Source organism: Mesoplodon mirus, assembly GCF_964341445.2.
Source record: "Mesoplodon mirus genome assembly, chromosome: 2".
Lineage (NCBI taxonomy): Eukaryota > Metazoa > Chordata > Mammalia > Artiodactyla > Ziphiidae > Mesoplodon > Mesoplodon mirus.
This window is the reverse complement of record NC_138977.1, coordinates 191546055-191561512: the sequence shown is the minus strand read 5'-3', so window position 1 is coordinate 191561512 and position 15458 is coordinate 191546055. Positions and strand designations below refer to the sequence as shown.

General features: G+C 46.9%; 1 protein-coding gene across 2 annotated transcripts in view; it reads left to right on the top strand.

The window, feature by feature from the left end:
- Positions 1-204: 204 nt before the first annotated feature.
- SGMS1 (sphingomyelin synthase 1) overlaps positions 205-15458 on the top strand; it is a 292750-nt gene continuing 277496 nt past the window's right edge. For both annotated transcript variants that reach the window (XM_082635590.1, XM_082635589.1), the window contains exon 1: positions 205-443. The gene's annotated coding sequence lies outside the window, so the exon portion shown is untranslated. The remainder of the gene's footprint in view (positions 444-15458) is intronic.

Sequence of the window (15458 nt, the reverse complement as noted above, 5' to 3'; positions counted from 1 at the left end):
CAGGGCGCCAAGCCTCGCCAGCCCCTAGGTGCGCAGTCTGGCTCGGGTCCCGCTGGGTCCTGGGATGAGCTCCCCGCAGAGCCCGCCCGCCCGCCCCGCCCTCCTGGCCGCAGCGAACACCCGGAGGAGCGGATTTGCGTCGCGCGGGTAGCTGGGCCGGCTCGTGCAGCGGACTGGGCATGCTCGGCAGCCGGGGAGGCTCGCTGTGGCAAGTCGGAAGCGTTCGCACCAGCTAGGCAGCGGCCGGGGCAGCGGCGGTGGCGGCGTCGGCGGGGGCCAGGACGGGAGCGGGAAGGGCCGGCTGCTCTCCCCTTGCGACCGGCGAGCCGGCCTGACAGCGCGATCCGGGTGCGGAGCTCCAACTCTGCCCTGCCCCGGATTTCATCCCGCGGCGGGGGGCTCGGCGAGCGGAATTCTGGCGGCTGCCGCGACTCCGGGTGCAAGTGAGTCCGTGCAAGTCCGCGGCGGGAGAGAGCCGGTCGCCGGGGGCCGATCGGACACCCCCCTCCCGGGCCTGGCCTGACGCTGGGAAAGGTGTGCGGGCAGCCCCGGGGCGAGGGGGCGTGAGCGCAGCCAGCGCCTTGCCTCGCGCGTACCTGGCGGGCACTCCCGCCCCCCGCCACCGCGCCAGGGGAGGGGTGGGCGCGGGGGTGGTGGTCCCGCGGCCGGGCTCGGGGCTCCGAGCGGGCGGGCAGCCCGCGGGGCTCCCGGACCAAGTTGAGGCAGGGAGAAAGGCGGAGGCGTCAGTGGGCACCTTTTCAGAGGTCTTGCATGCGGGCTGGAAGGCTGCCTACTGTCGGTTTGGGGCGAGCAGACGGTGGAGGGGCCGAAGAACCGCGAGGCGAGGAGCCTTCGGGCAGTGGCGCGGTGGGGGTCCGGAGACCCGCAGGGTCCGACCCCAAATCACGGCCCTACCCCCACCGCCCGGGTGGCGGCGTGACAATTGGTACCTCTGGGTCCGATCGCAGCCGGCCAGGCGCCCTGGGTTTCGGGTACCCTCCCCGCCCCGCCTCGATGTCCCCGGACAACATAACAGGTGGGAGCCCTTTCCCTGCGGGGCGAGCCCGCCCCCCCTCCGCAGGCCACTTAACAGCCTCCAGGTTGGGGGTGGCGCTGACACCCCGCGGGGCTGCCCCCACGGGTGAGCGTGTTTACAGGTAAGGCCTGGAGGAGGCATCAGCGCAGCCTGGGACTGGACATTCCCTCCAGGCGCGGCCCTTCACGTGAGTGAGGGGTCTCTGCGGTTCCGAGGCGACGTGTCAAGGGCAGAGCAGCGACAACAGCGGCTGTTTCTCCCACCTTCTTAACCCAGACTCGGGCTTTCTGCTTCTTCTGGTGGACCGGGTAGGGTGTCCTGGTCCAGCTAACGGATTCAGACTGGCGCGTTCTGGTTAAAGCTTGCTTCCGTCTTGGGAGTGTCAAGTAAAAATCCGGATGAGGGTTGCCAGGGCCGAAGGGAGTGAAGAGAACCCATGCAGGTGCTTCTCAGATGCTTCTTTTCACCTTCAGATAGTACCGACTTCAGCAGTACACACTAACGAAACCAAGAGAGAAGGCTGCTTTCTGAAAGGGAAGTTTGTTTTCTATGTTATGGGGCCTGCTTACTATTCTAGCTCCCTTGACATTTACCTTGCTGGACCTTTAGAGCTGTTTGGACAGGTTATTTTGCTTGCGGACTTGGGGGTGTTTGGGGTTGGCTGCCTGGGTGTGGAAGTGGCAAGTGCCCGTCATGGTGTGCTGTGAACTCCCCACGCTTCCTGGCACTGGGGCTTGAACATTCGGGGGGTACCGAGTGGACAGAAAGAGAGGAGTGGGACTGGTGACGTAGCGACGCGATGGGAGTTGCCTAGGGCTGCCCAGACATAACGAGGTTGGTTGGCTGTTTTGGCTTGTGCGGAAGGGGAGAGGGCTAGGCGTTTCATTGGTTCGGGGAGGAAGGTGTTCACGGGAGAAGCCTGGCGGGGGATGGGTCCCCGTCTGGTCAGTGCTCCAAGGGAAGCCCAGGGATGTTTGGTGATTCAGCAGGTGGCAGCCTTCCAGCCCTGAAGCCATACCTTGGCCAAGCAAGCCAGCAAGCCAGCGATCAAGCGGCAGCAGCTTCAGGGGAATCTCCAGGAGACTCTTCTGCCTAGAGCAGCTCACTTTCCTTATCTTGCTTTCTGTATATGGCAGGAGGCCTTGGTGTTTTGGGTTCCTTGCCTGTCTCTCTTAAACTATCTAGCATGTTTTTGAATCTCTCCAGTTCTGTGACCCGTTGGATAGCAGGAAGTGGCAGCTGCCACCATGCACAGTTTAAGTAATTAATGTCAGAAAATGATAGCAATATGTAAAGCAGAGAAAGTCTTTTCCTTCTATTTCTGCTTCAGAGATTAGAAATTTACATTTTTAGTAAAATAGTAAGATGTATTTCTGCAGCTTTTCATTGCTGGTAGTGAGCTATTTCAAACATCAGAAAGCATTAAAAATTAATTCAAGGGATGGATAAATGACATTAAAGGGACACAGTTATTAAAGCAATGTCTTATTCATTGGAGAATCTCTAGCATCTTGAGCAGTGCCTAACTTGTAGATACTCATTCAGCTGAAATTTAAAGAATTTTTCGTATTAGAAGCTTGTCGGTAAGTTTTGACGTTTAAAGAATTTTGTATGTTTTCATACGTCAAAATTGCCTATGTTGACCTTAGTTAGCTTGAAGCCTCAACCCTTTTACTTTTTTCCTGGTTAAGTCCCTTAATTTTCAAATTGTGACAGATCCTGCATGTCAACTGAAAAAACATAAGCTTGTTTTGCTAACATATCTCATGAAAACCTAGAAGACTCCTACATATAACCATTATACATTTTTTTTAATTAAAAAGTGCTCTGGCTGCATATCAAATACGCTTTTTTTTACATCTTTATTGGAGTATAATTGCTTTACAGTGGTGTGTTAGTTTCTGCTTTATAACAAAGTGAATCAGTTATACATATACATATGTTTCCATATCCCCTCCCTCTTGAAAATACGCTTTTTTTTTTTTTTTACAAAACTTCATTTTATACAAAACATTTCAGGAAAACTGTAGAATTCCTAAGCCTTTATCATCCAATGAAAAGTGCTGCCATAGAAGAGACAAAACAGTGTTTTGGGAATAAAAATTCTGGCTTGTTTGCACAGGGGGATAACCTGGCCCATCTTTGAGGGAGGCCTGAATGTTTGTCCAGCTCATTCTGCATTTTGCCTTTGCTATTCTGTGCCTTCCTCCAGTTGTTAAGCTCTTTCTTCTTCCCCTAAAGACATACTTTCCTGGCATGGGCTCGTTTACTTAAAGCTGCTGCCAGAAGCTTGCTTTCTTAAAGCTGCTGCATTTTCTCACATAAATTTTAGTAGTGCTGACCTTTCTTTTTTCATCGTCCCATACACTTTTCCACCACTTCATATGATAAACTGTTCGATGGTCCTAAAAAGCTGTGGCCAGCATGACCTTGTGGGGGGCATGACAGATTGTAGTTGGCTCTCTCTTTGCCTTTTTTGTATGGTAGCTGTAGCCACAGCAGTCTCTTCTGGAAGAACTGGTAAGGCATACCCGGTCTTAAAGATTTTGGACTTTTCTGTTAAGGCTCTTGGTCAGGAACATAAATGGTCATTTATCGTCTCCTACCACATCCCAAGAATTTTGACTGTAAAATGTGTCACTTTAATAAGCTAGCTACCCAGTCACCAGAGGAGTATATTTAGATGTGGCAATTAGGAAGCAGCGTTGGATGTCGGGGAGGAGAGGGTGAAGAAAAGGGAAGAGAAGGGTGGGTGGGGCCAGGAAGGTGGCTTGGTTTTGTGACTGTGACTTCTGGTTTCAGTAAAACAGAATCGAATGGCTGATCAACAGGTGTGGCTCGGTCTGTGCTGGAGTGCTGTGCTCCCCTCCGTAGTCCTCTTTCCCTCCACAGATACACACACCACACACACACACATAGCCACACACTAATCCGCAGACCCACACGTGCACACACACTCTGACAAGAGACACAGACACAGACGTAGACACATACACCCTTTGCCAAAAGCTAAGCATCCCAGCTTCTTTATAAATACTAATATGTCACACAGGGAAAGTCCAGGGCTCAGTAGCAGGTTGAATTCTGGGGGCCTGAAATCACCCCAAGCTTGTATTTCAGGAAGATTCCCCTTCCCTCTCTCATGGCAAGGTGATCTGACTCCTTAGCCTGCAAAGCTTCTGGGGGCTTTCACTGGAGCAACCATTGTGTGTAAATATAGGTGAGGTAGTTTTCACCTTTGAGACTTCCTGGTGCTGAGGGTTGAGTTAACATGCTTCAGTTTTTGGCATAAGGTCTCCCTGTGCAAAGCCCCTTTCTTGTTTTGTTCTTTTCCTTCTTTCCCACTCTCATTCCCCTCTCCGTCAGAGGAGCTTCCTCTCTTGTGTTGGATGTTCTTGGGTATGTCTCTATCCTTGTTAAAGATGTTGTGTTCTTGTGTGCATGTTTTCAGTTCCGGTAAGTAGTGCTGTGCTGCTATGTTTCTATTCGGTTGCTTTTCCATTCAATATTAAAACTTTTGTTAGGGAAATTTTCAGACATTCATAAAAGTCAAAAGAATTTCATTCAACATTTTATTTGAGAGATCTATGTTAGTCCAGTGCATTTGCTATGACTGCTGCTTTTTACGGCTGGCCTGCTACGTACCCACTAGTTTTACTTACCCATTTTTCTAATGATGCACACTTAGGTCACCTCCACTCCTGCTACCATGAGCAAAGCTGTGATGAAGGAATATCCTGCAGCATTCTTAATGATGCCTGTGAGAATATCTCTAGGGTAGTGGTTCTTACAGGGGTCCATACCGAGCAGCATCAGCCTCACCTGGGAACTGTTAGACTTGTAGGTGCTCGGGACCTAACCTAGACCTCCTGAATCAGAAACCCTGGGGCAGACCCCATCAGTTTGTGTTTTAGCACATCCAGCCTGGAGACTCTGGTGCATAGGAAAGTTTGAGGAGCACTGCTCTAAGGGTATCTACCCAAGAGTGGGAGGGCTGGGTAAAAGAGAACAAACACACCTGTTTTTACTAAATACTGCCAAATTAGTCTCCAGTGTTGCTGGACTGGTTGACACTCGCACAGCAGTGCATAAAGCACTCCTAATTCACCACATACTCCTTAGAGGTTGATACTAACCATCCTTCTAATTTTACCAGTATTTGATGGCTTCTTATTGTTTTAATGTGAACTTATGTAATAGAGCATCTTTTAATATATTTGTTAGCTATTACAATTTCTTTGACTGGCTTTAGTCTGTTTTTCTAATGTATTGATTTGCAGATGTCTTAAATATCCTAGATATTAATCTCATTCTGCTGTCTATTAACTTTATCAGTGGTAACTTTCAGAAATTTTAAATTTTGATATAGCCCAATGCCATTAATTTTTGCCTTTTGTAGATTAGGAATCTTAAGGTGTTCTTCCTTACCCCAAGATTACAAATATATTCTATATTTTCTTCTGTCAACTTGCTGCTTTTACCTTTCACAGTGAGGGCTGTAATCTGTTTGAGGTTCATCTTAATACACGGTATACGGAAGGAATCTGGTGTTATTTTTTCCTTTCCATTTTGTGAGCCAGTTTTCCCAAAATCTTTAACCAGTGTAATTTTCCCCTAGTATTTTAGGGATGAATGTGGAGCCACCTCTATCATACATCAGGTTCCCACATGCACATGAATCTATTTTTTTCTACTTTATTGAGTTATAATTTATGTATGGTACACTTCACCTGTACATTTAAAGTGTACAATCTAATGAATTTTGACAGATGTGCATACTTGTGAAAACACACAGTCAAGATCCAGAGCATTTCCCTCACCCTAAAACTTCCCATTTGCCTTCCATCCCTCCCTTTGTCCCCAGGCCCAGGCAACCACTGTTCTGCCTTCTGCCACAAATCGGTTAGTTTGCATTTTCAGATTTTGAGATTCCTCACAGTAAACCCTGTTCTCTATTCTGTCCCAGTCATCTATTTCTGTGCCAAATTATTTTTATTATTATAGCTCTGCAGTGTGTCTTATTTGGCAGGGTGAGTCCCTTCTTTGCTCTTCTTTTTCAGAACTTAGTTATTTGTAGATCCTTTTTCTTCCATATACATTTTGGAATGCTTGTCAAATTCTCAACAAAGTCTTGGAAATGTGATTGGCACTGCATTGAATGTATAGTCTAACATGGGGGAGAATTGACACTTCTTCCTTCTTAATGTTGTAATTCTATCCATGAACATGGTTGCCCCATCTTTTTTTAATGACATATAATAGAGTTTAAAATTTTCTCTGTCACAACATTTTTTACAAAAGTAATGTGTTGTTTCGAGGAGAATTTGAGCTTGGGCTTTTTAGTCTGAACCTTAGAGGAAGGCAGAGCGTAGGGGCTTGGGGGACAGATGTTGTTTCAATCTCTGTTCTCCATTCACTGACCTTGAGTGACACTGGGCAAGTTCTCACCTTTGGTGGCCCCAGGTTCCTCCTTCCTCAAGCTATATCCCAGCAGCCTCCTCTACAAGGCTGCTGAGCTGCTGAGGCCTTTAAATGAGATAATGTAGGAGAGGCAGGGAGTACAAATCTTGAAACATTTGCTGCTCAGTAAATGTTGGTATAACACCTCCCATAATGCTGGCTTTCAATAGCAAAAACTTCATACTTTTATTCTACTTCTTAGGGATTGATAAACAAAGAAGTGTCAGAAAAAGCAAAATGAATAAGCCAACCAATTAACTGTGTAACACTCTCCAATTCTATACATGTAAGTCCATGCTTCTACCTAATTTTGTGGGGTTTCACAGAAAGTATGGATACTTCCAAAGAATGTTACAGTCCAGTAGGGAAGAAAAGACCAATATATAAGAAACAGAGAACTCTATGTGACAGATGGCTTATAATTAAGGTTAAGTGGTGTGGTACCAGGGGAGTTATGAGTAGGGAGAAATGCTGTTCTGTGAGAGTTTTTTTTTCTTTTAATTGAAGTATAGTTAATCTGTTATGTTGTGTTAGTTTCAAGTGTACAGCACAGTGATTCAGTTATACATACATATGTATATATATATTTTTTCAGATTGTTTTCCATTATGTTATTACAATATACTGAATATAGCTCCCTGTGTTATACAGAAGATCCTTGTTGTTTACCTACTTTATATATAGTAGTGTTTATATGTTAATCCCAAACTCCTAATTTATCTCCCCCTCTCCTGCCCCCCACTGCTATCCCCTCTGGTAACTGTAAGTTTGCTTTCTATGTCTGTGAGTCTATTTCTGTTTTGTAAATAAGTTCATTTGCATCATTTTTTAAGATTCCACTTATAAATGATGTTATATGATAATTGTCTTTGTCTGACTTACTTCACTTAGTATGATAATCTCTAGGTGCATCCTTGTTGCTACAAATGGCATTTCATTCTTTTTTTATGGCTAATATTTCCATTGTGTATATATATATATGTGTATATATATATATATATACACACACACACACACACACACACACACACACACATATCACATCTTCTTTACCCATTCATCTGTCAATGGACATTTAGGCTGCTTCCATGTCTTAGCTATTGTGAATAGTGCTGCAGTGAACATTGGGGTGCATGTATCTTTTCGAATTAGAGTTTTCTCCGGATATGCCCAGGAGTGGGGTTGCTGGACCATATGGTAACTCTATATTTAGTTTTTTTAAAAAATAAATTTATTTATTTTTGGCTGTGTTGGGTCTTTGTTGCTGCGTGCCAGCTTTCCCTAGCTGCGGCGAGCGGGGGCTACTCTTCGTTGCGGTGCACGGGCTTCTCATTGCAGTGGCTTCTCTTGTTGTGGAGCACGGGCTGTAGGCACATGGGCTTTGGTAGTTGCAGCATGCAGGCTCAGTAGTTGTGGCTCATAGGCTCTAGAGCACAGACTCAGTAGTTGTGGCGCACAGGCTTAGTTGCTCCGCGACATGTGGGATCTTCCCAGACCAGGGCTCGAACCCGTGTCCCCTGCATTGGCAGGCGGATTCTTAACCACTGCACCACCAGGGAAGCCCTATATTTAGTTTTTTAAGGAATCTCCATACTGTTCTCCATAGTGGCTCTACCAATTTATATTCCCACCAACAGTGTAGGAGGGTTCACTTTTCTCCCCACCCTCTCTAGCATTTATTATTTGTGGACTTTTTAATGATGACTGTTCTGACTGGTGTGAGGTCATACCTCATTGTAGTTTTGATTTGCATTTCTCTAATAATTAGCTATATTGAGCATCTTTTCATGTGCTTGTATGTCTGTATGTCTTCTTTGGAGAAATGTCTCTTTAGGTCTTCTGCCCATTTTTTGATAGGGTTGTTTGTTTTTTGATATTAAGCTGTATGAGCTGTTTGTATATTTTGGAAATTAATCCCTTGTTGGTAGCATCCTTTGCAAATATTTTTCTCATAGTACATAGGTGGTCTTTTCATTTTGTTTATGGTTTCCTTTGCTGTGCAAAAGCTTTTAAGTTTAATTAGGCCCGATTTATTTATTTTTGTTTTATTTCCATTATTCTAGGAGACAGATCCAAAAATATATTGCTGAGATATATGTCAAAGAGTGTTTTGCCTATGTTCTCCTCTAGGAGTTTTATAGTCTCTGGTCTCACATTTAGGTCTTAAATCCATTTTGAGTTTATTTTTGTATATGGTATTAGAGTATGTTCTAATTTCATTCTGTCACATGTAGCTGTCCAGTTTGTGAGACTTTGACTTGACTTGAGTAGAATTAGATTAGGGGGGAATGAAGGGGCCTGAGAAACCAAGTATAATTAGCATTTTTGTCCAGGGCTTTGGGAGCCTAGTATTGAACTCCATGACAGTGGATTGTGTGCCTAAATTTAAGTGTCTTAAAAATCATTGCTTTGGAAACAGTGACAACAAGTGGCTAGTAGATACCTAGGTAACTAACAGCTCTCTGTCATATAATATAGAGGTTAAGAGCACTGGTCCTGGGTTCAGGTCTTGGCCTTACCATTTAGGAGCTGTAGGACCTTAGAGAAGTTATGTAAACCTTATGTGCCTCAGTTTCCCTAATCCTCATTTGTGGGTCTCATAACAGCAGATACCTCAGAGGTTGAGGACTGTAAGTTAACCTTTGTCACATGCTTAGTTCATGGCACAAGGTAGTCACAATATAAATGTTAGCTGTTCTTATGACTACTTTTGTTAATATTCATTGCGTTCCTCCCGTTATCTCCCATGAGGTATTTGAGGCCTTATGCCCCAGAGTTGTTGGATGTCCAGAAAGACTGTCGGAGGCATAGTACTGGAGAGAGAATTCTTTTTCTGCAGGTTGCCGGGCATGTGGTGGGCGCTCGGTTGTAGACTGAGCAAGTAAATGCTTGACAGACAATGAAGCCAGGTGCTGTCTCTTGGTCCTGCATGTCTGCAGTCAGGTGGCTAGTGTTGACCTTAAAAATTATGGTTATTTTACTGGCAAAAGTGGGTTTATTTGGGAATAGCAGAGAACTGCAATTCAGGACAAGTAAGCCATGGCAAAAGTTATAGGCAAGCCCAACAAACAAAGGAGAATAATGTTATTTTATAGAGAAAAAGGAGGAAGTTGGAAAGGGTTGTTTTGAAGGAAAGTCCATTGGAAAAAGGTGAGGGTTGAGGGTGATGACAGTTTCTCATTGGCTAAGTTGCTGGGGTAGTCGATTTCTTGTGGGAGATGCAGTGTACCTCTTTTCCTGTTGGGGCCTGTAATTGGTGATTCTTTCCCATTGATGATTCTTCTGTTAGGGTGTGTAATTGACAATTCTTCCTGAAATTAATATCCAGTGGTACTGCATGAGCACTCCCCCTTCAGGCCTTCTGACTCCATTTTAGTGAGGTTTCCCTTTATTAATTTTCACATCAGCATGCAGGAAGCAGGTTTTATTTTGCTGTATTCCTAGTTCTGATTAGACCTTTTGGCAAAGGTGTAGTAATCATAGGGATTCACACTTGTTGAGGATGAACCACATGCCAGACACTGTCTAAGCCTTTTCCCTTTCGGCCTTTTCCCTTTTGGCCTTTTCCCTTTCGGACAGTCCTGTAAGAGGCATGTTATTATTATCCCTTTTTAGAGATGAGGAGAGTGGGGCACGAGAAATTTGCCCAACAAAGTAGGAGGGCCCTGAAGGAGTTTAGTGTTTGGGGCCTTTGCCTGTTGACAAAAATTACCAGAGTAAGTGCTGTTGGTGGGGTGCCATTGTAGTTACCTAGAATTGTGAAGCACCCGTTAGCCCAGCAGGGCATTCCCATGACCTTGGAGGTTTCTCAGCCTACGTTGATATTTCTCAAATTTCAACAGATATTAGAATCACCTGGAGTCTTGTTAAAACACTCTGTGCTGGGCCCATTCCCACCAGAGTTTTTGAGGCAAGTAGCTTGGGGTGGGACCTAGTTGTTTACATGTCCCAGGACAAGATGATGCTGATTCTGCTGGCCTGGGACCCCTCTTTGAGAACCACTTCCATAAGCAATACTCATGTCATTGAAGAGCCAGCGGCTCCTACTTCTAGTTACAGTCAGGTGAGATGATTTCAGATTGAGAAATTTTAAACATTGTCCACCTCATGAAATAAAAACTGAACTCACACGGTCCTGTTTATCTACGCCAGCAGAGGGATGTCTGAGTCAGGGCAGCGCAGAAATTGCTTTCTGTTCTTGCCAGTGTTTGTGACATGGGTTAGATGGATGATAACCCGGGATGGAGAGAAAATTTGGAAATGCAAGTCAAGATTTATTAGAAGCATAAACTGCCATCAATGCATCCCGCCTTAGGAAGATGACCTGATTTCGTTTTTGTTTATGAATTTATTTATTTATGGCTGTGTTGGGTCTTTGTTCCTGCGCGCGGGCTTTCTCTAATTGCGTTGAGCGGGGGCTACTCTTTGTCCTGGTGTACGGGCTTCTCATTGCGGTGGCTTCTCTTGTTGCAGAGCATGAGCTGTAGGCACGCGGGCTTCAGTAGTTGTGGCTCGCAGGCTCTAGAGCTCGGGCTTAGTAGTTGTGGCACGCGGGTTTAGTTACTCCGCGGCATGTGGGATCTTCCTGGACCAGGGCTTGAACCCGTGTCCCCTGCATTGGCAGGTGGATTCTTAACCACTGAGCCCTCAGGGAAGTCCCGCCTGATTTGTTTTTATTTTGCTATTTTCCACCTTCCCCACTCCCTGCCATAGGCACAAAAAAGGCTTTGTGTCCACTGTTTAACCCCATGGGAAAATTTAGGCACAGAGAAATTAAAAGTGTATAAAGATACATAGCCTGACGGTAGAGAGACAGAAGCTAATCTTATTTGACTGGGCTAATTGTAGTAGAAAACTATCTGTTTGTAGGAAGGCACTTAAAAAAAACAAAGAAAAGAGAAGAAAAAGAAGGGCTGTGTACCTGTCTCAAGCTGTTATGAGGTAAAATAGCTACCGTGTGTCCAAATTTAACACAGCCTCACACACAGGAAGCCCTCACCAAGTGTGGTCCACTGTTACTCCAGCCAGAGTTTTCTGTTGTGCAATTGAGACTGCACTTCCCCCATCTGAAGAATGTTACACATAAAACTGAGGAATTAGAAATTTTTAGAATTGAAAGGTTTTGTAGGAAATGGGGACTTAGGATTACCTTAGGATTACAAGTCAATTGTATCTAGGAAGAAATGTTCCAGATTTTCCCTGTGCCAGTTGTCGTGGCTCTCCTGTGACCCCAGTAGCCGGGATTAGCTTGTGTGCTTGGTGAAGGGACGTGGCAGGGCAGAGAGAATGCGGGAGGGCCAAGGGAAGACTGGGGAGGGCAGACAGGCCTGAGCATATATGCCAGACCTACTCAGCCAGGGGTTCACAGCAGCAGGGAGTGAACACACGGTGAGGGTCTGTTATGGGCCAGACCCCTGTTAGGCCTGGGGATATAGAGACGAGTGAGATGGGGTCTGGGTTCCTGAGGGGTCAGTGGGGGAGACAGACATGTCCACGGATAAATGTCATGACCAAGTAGCGGGTGCAGTGTGGCAGCTGCACACCAAGCAGGCTGGGGTGGGGCGGGAGTGCTGGACGGGGAGGTGGCCTGCTCCCGGCTCCCTGTGTGACAGCGCACACGACAAGGTGACTAACACCATAGGCTAGCACAGGTGGAACTGGAACTCGTGTATTCCGGCTTTGTTTTCTTCTTTCTTTTGGTTTTGGGATTTCCATTTTGAGGGAGGGAATTCTGACCGCAGAGAGGAGTCTGGGCACATGGGCACTGTAAGAATCCAGAGCTGGAAGTGCCCTTCCAAACCACTTAGGAGGTCAGAGGGGCACATTCTAGTTTACTTGTTTTGTCTTTGACAACTGTGGCTAATTTTTCGCTCTTTCCTAGGAATGTAAAACCTGCAGAAGATTAATGCCTTTCTATCTTTAAGGTACATCAGCTTTTAAAAGAAAGATTCTTTATTAAAAGCAAGGTTTGATTTGCCCTTAAGTTTTGGCAAAGTGCTAAATTCCACTTTCAGTTTTGTTTTCAGTGGTTTGCCCTTCTCACTTTCCTCCTTCCCTCTTCCCTCCCCTTCTGTCTTCCCCCCTTTCCTTAATACCCTTGCAAGTACCATGCAAGCTAAGGCATAGTGCCAACACTGTGATCTTGGCAAACTTGGGCCTAGGCTTCCTTATCTGTAAGTGGAGAGTTTGGATTAGCTGACGCATAGTCACCTGGTGCCCACATCTGTGACTAGGGGACACCTGAAAAGAGGGGCTCATGAACTCCATTTCATCAGTCGTTTATTCTCTTGTTAATAAAAAAGAATCTTATTTCAGAACCGCCTTCCCCAATCCTGTTAGTTGCATGTCCAAACCACTTTCTAGAAACAGCAGCAAACGGTTGATTCTTCACTGTGGTATTTTCCAGCTTGTGATTGATGCTCCTCCTGGCAGGCTGTCTCTATTACAGGTGCACAGTGTGGGCTGTTCACTGTTTTAGTCACAGGCGTACTGTGTGAATCCGGGAAGGAGGTTAGGACGGATGACAGAAGGAGAGACCGTAAGGGGCGATCAGCCTGAGGTTGTGCGGTGGGGTGGGTAACGCTCAGGATCCGGACCGAGCTCCCGAGTCACAGGTCAGGGGAAGGTTAGGGCTGGGAGCAAAGGTCCGGGGAGCAGAGAGGCGGAGAGGGACCTCGAGAAACCATCCCCCGAAGGAGCGGGGGAGGGGCAGCTGAAGCGGATCCCCCCTCCAGCTGTGGGGGCAGGAGCGGAGGCTGGGGACAGCACCAAGGGGAGAGAAAGAGCAGCTGGGGGGAAGGGAGCTGCTTTTACCCTTCCCGCAAACACAGGCTGAGGGTTTGGGTCAAAGTCTGAAAAGGGGGTGGGGTGCCCATTGGCCGGAGGCCAGAAGGGAGGAGTTCATTGCTCCCAAGGAAATCAGGAGAGAGAGGGACGGGCTGGGTGGGTGGAAGAGGAGAGGACGGCCCGATGGGCGGCGTGCTGGGATCAAAAGGGTGTCCTGAGAGAAACACCTGCGTGGGGTGATCCATGGCCTTCAGCCCGAGCCAGGCTGCTCTGGTCACCTGAGACCGAGGGAGCAAGTGGGGACACGTGTGGCCATCCTTTTGGGCCACTGGCTTTCTCTCATGTGAAATGGGGATAATAAGCACCACGTCGCAGTGTTGTCCTTCTGAAGGCCCTTGGTACGTGCCTGCGGAGGTGACCTTGGGAGGTGGCAGCAGAGGATTCCCGTCTGAGAGGGAGGGGATAGTTTCCAGTTTCCCTTCCGCTCCCTGGCCAGCGTGTTGACCGTTCACTTGACTAGGTGGGCCGTGAGCGAGACTTAGAGATGGTGCCCTGGGACTGTCCATCAGTCCCCAACTTTGTGGCCGTGTGTTGTTGAGATTTTTATCACGTGGTCTCTCATCCGATCCCTTACGTTTCTTCCTGATCTTATCCCAGAGCCTGTCCCTGTTCTCCTGGCTGCGAGTTCGGTCTCTGCACCCTAAGATCCCAAGTGCACAGAATGGCCCATGTGTGTCATAGCTCTCTGTGAAAGTCTTCGTGGTGGCCTCAGTCTCCAGCATGCGCCTCCAGACTCACTGGGACCAGCATTTCTGACTTGGATGAGGCTGAGTGTACAGGTGTGGACAAAGCAAAGTCTCCATGCACCTGGAGTTTTCTTGGTGATGGGGCGGACAGGACAGTCAAGTCAACAAATGTGAGGCCCGCCAGGCGGTCAGGAGGCAGAGCCTCAGCGAGCCGTGCAACAGCTCTGCCCCCGCGCACACGGTCGGTCATGTGACATTTGCAGAACTGCTGCTGTTTGTGTAGTGACACCTGAGTTCCTTTGAAAGGCCCTGCAGAGTTAGCAGCAGTTGTGCTGGGCTGGGTTCCAGGTTTCCATCGGGGCCCTGATCATGGCTGGCTTTTCCCTCCCTTTGATTTTAGAGACAGAGACAAGGTGGTATGAACACCCCCAGGAATATCTCAGGCCTCCTTTTGACCGTTTGTTTGAAGGCCCGAGGAGTGGCCCCGGGGTTCTTACTAGGGTCCATGGATGGGTTTCATGAAGCCATTGAAATCCAGTTTATCATTCTAGGTGTGTGCATTTTTCTGGTGAGAGTGTCTAAAGCTTTCATTAAATCCACCAGGAAGAGCTCTGAAATGTTTATTTATTTATTTATTTATTTAGGCCGCACGGCCCGCGGGATCTTGGTTCCCTGACCAGGGATGGAACCTGTGCCCCCTGCAGCGGAACTGCCAGGGAAGTCCCTGAAAGGTTTATTTTTATGAAAGTGGATGAAGAGATAGAACTGGGCCATTGAGGGTTTCTCTTTATTGCCGTCTGTCCCCTTTGTAGAGGAACTAACGTGATGTGATTTGCCTAAAGCAAGGGGCAGACACAGGCCGAGAGCCTCGGTGCACTTATCTGGGACTTGCCATTTCTGTGTCTTTTGGTGGGACACATTCAGTTATTCCTCTGAGAAAAAAGAGAAGCAAAATGATAAAGCTGGCATCATGGAAGACCAGCCAACTCAGTGGGAGAGAGTGGGCGAGGTGTATGTGAGGCTGCAATGTGGTTTTGTCATCCACTCAGCAGAAGGAGAAGGCTGGGTCTCAGGAAGAGAGCAGAAGACCGCTTGAGCAGATGATGCTTCTCATATTTCTGAGTCTGATGGGCACTGACCATAGGTCTGGAGAGGACAGTCTAGGACTTTAGCTGTTGATGTCAAAGGTACCTGTTTTAGGAGATTCCTCTGCTTGAGAAGTCCATAATAGTTTACGTAAATAATAAAGTTCATGACAATTGTCCTTCAAGATGAGGGTACAGAGGGTAGCTTTTAAGAGGGAGGGCATTGATACTGACCTACTATTTGATCCAGAAATTCTACTTCTTGGGGTTTATTTTAAGAAATAATTAAGACCATTATTCATCCCAGAGCTGTTTGTCATAGTGAAAAGTTGAAAACCTAAGTAT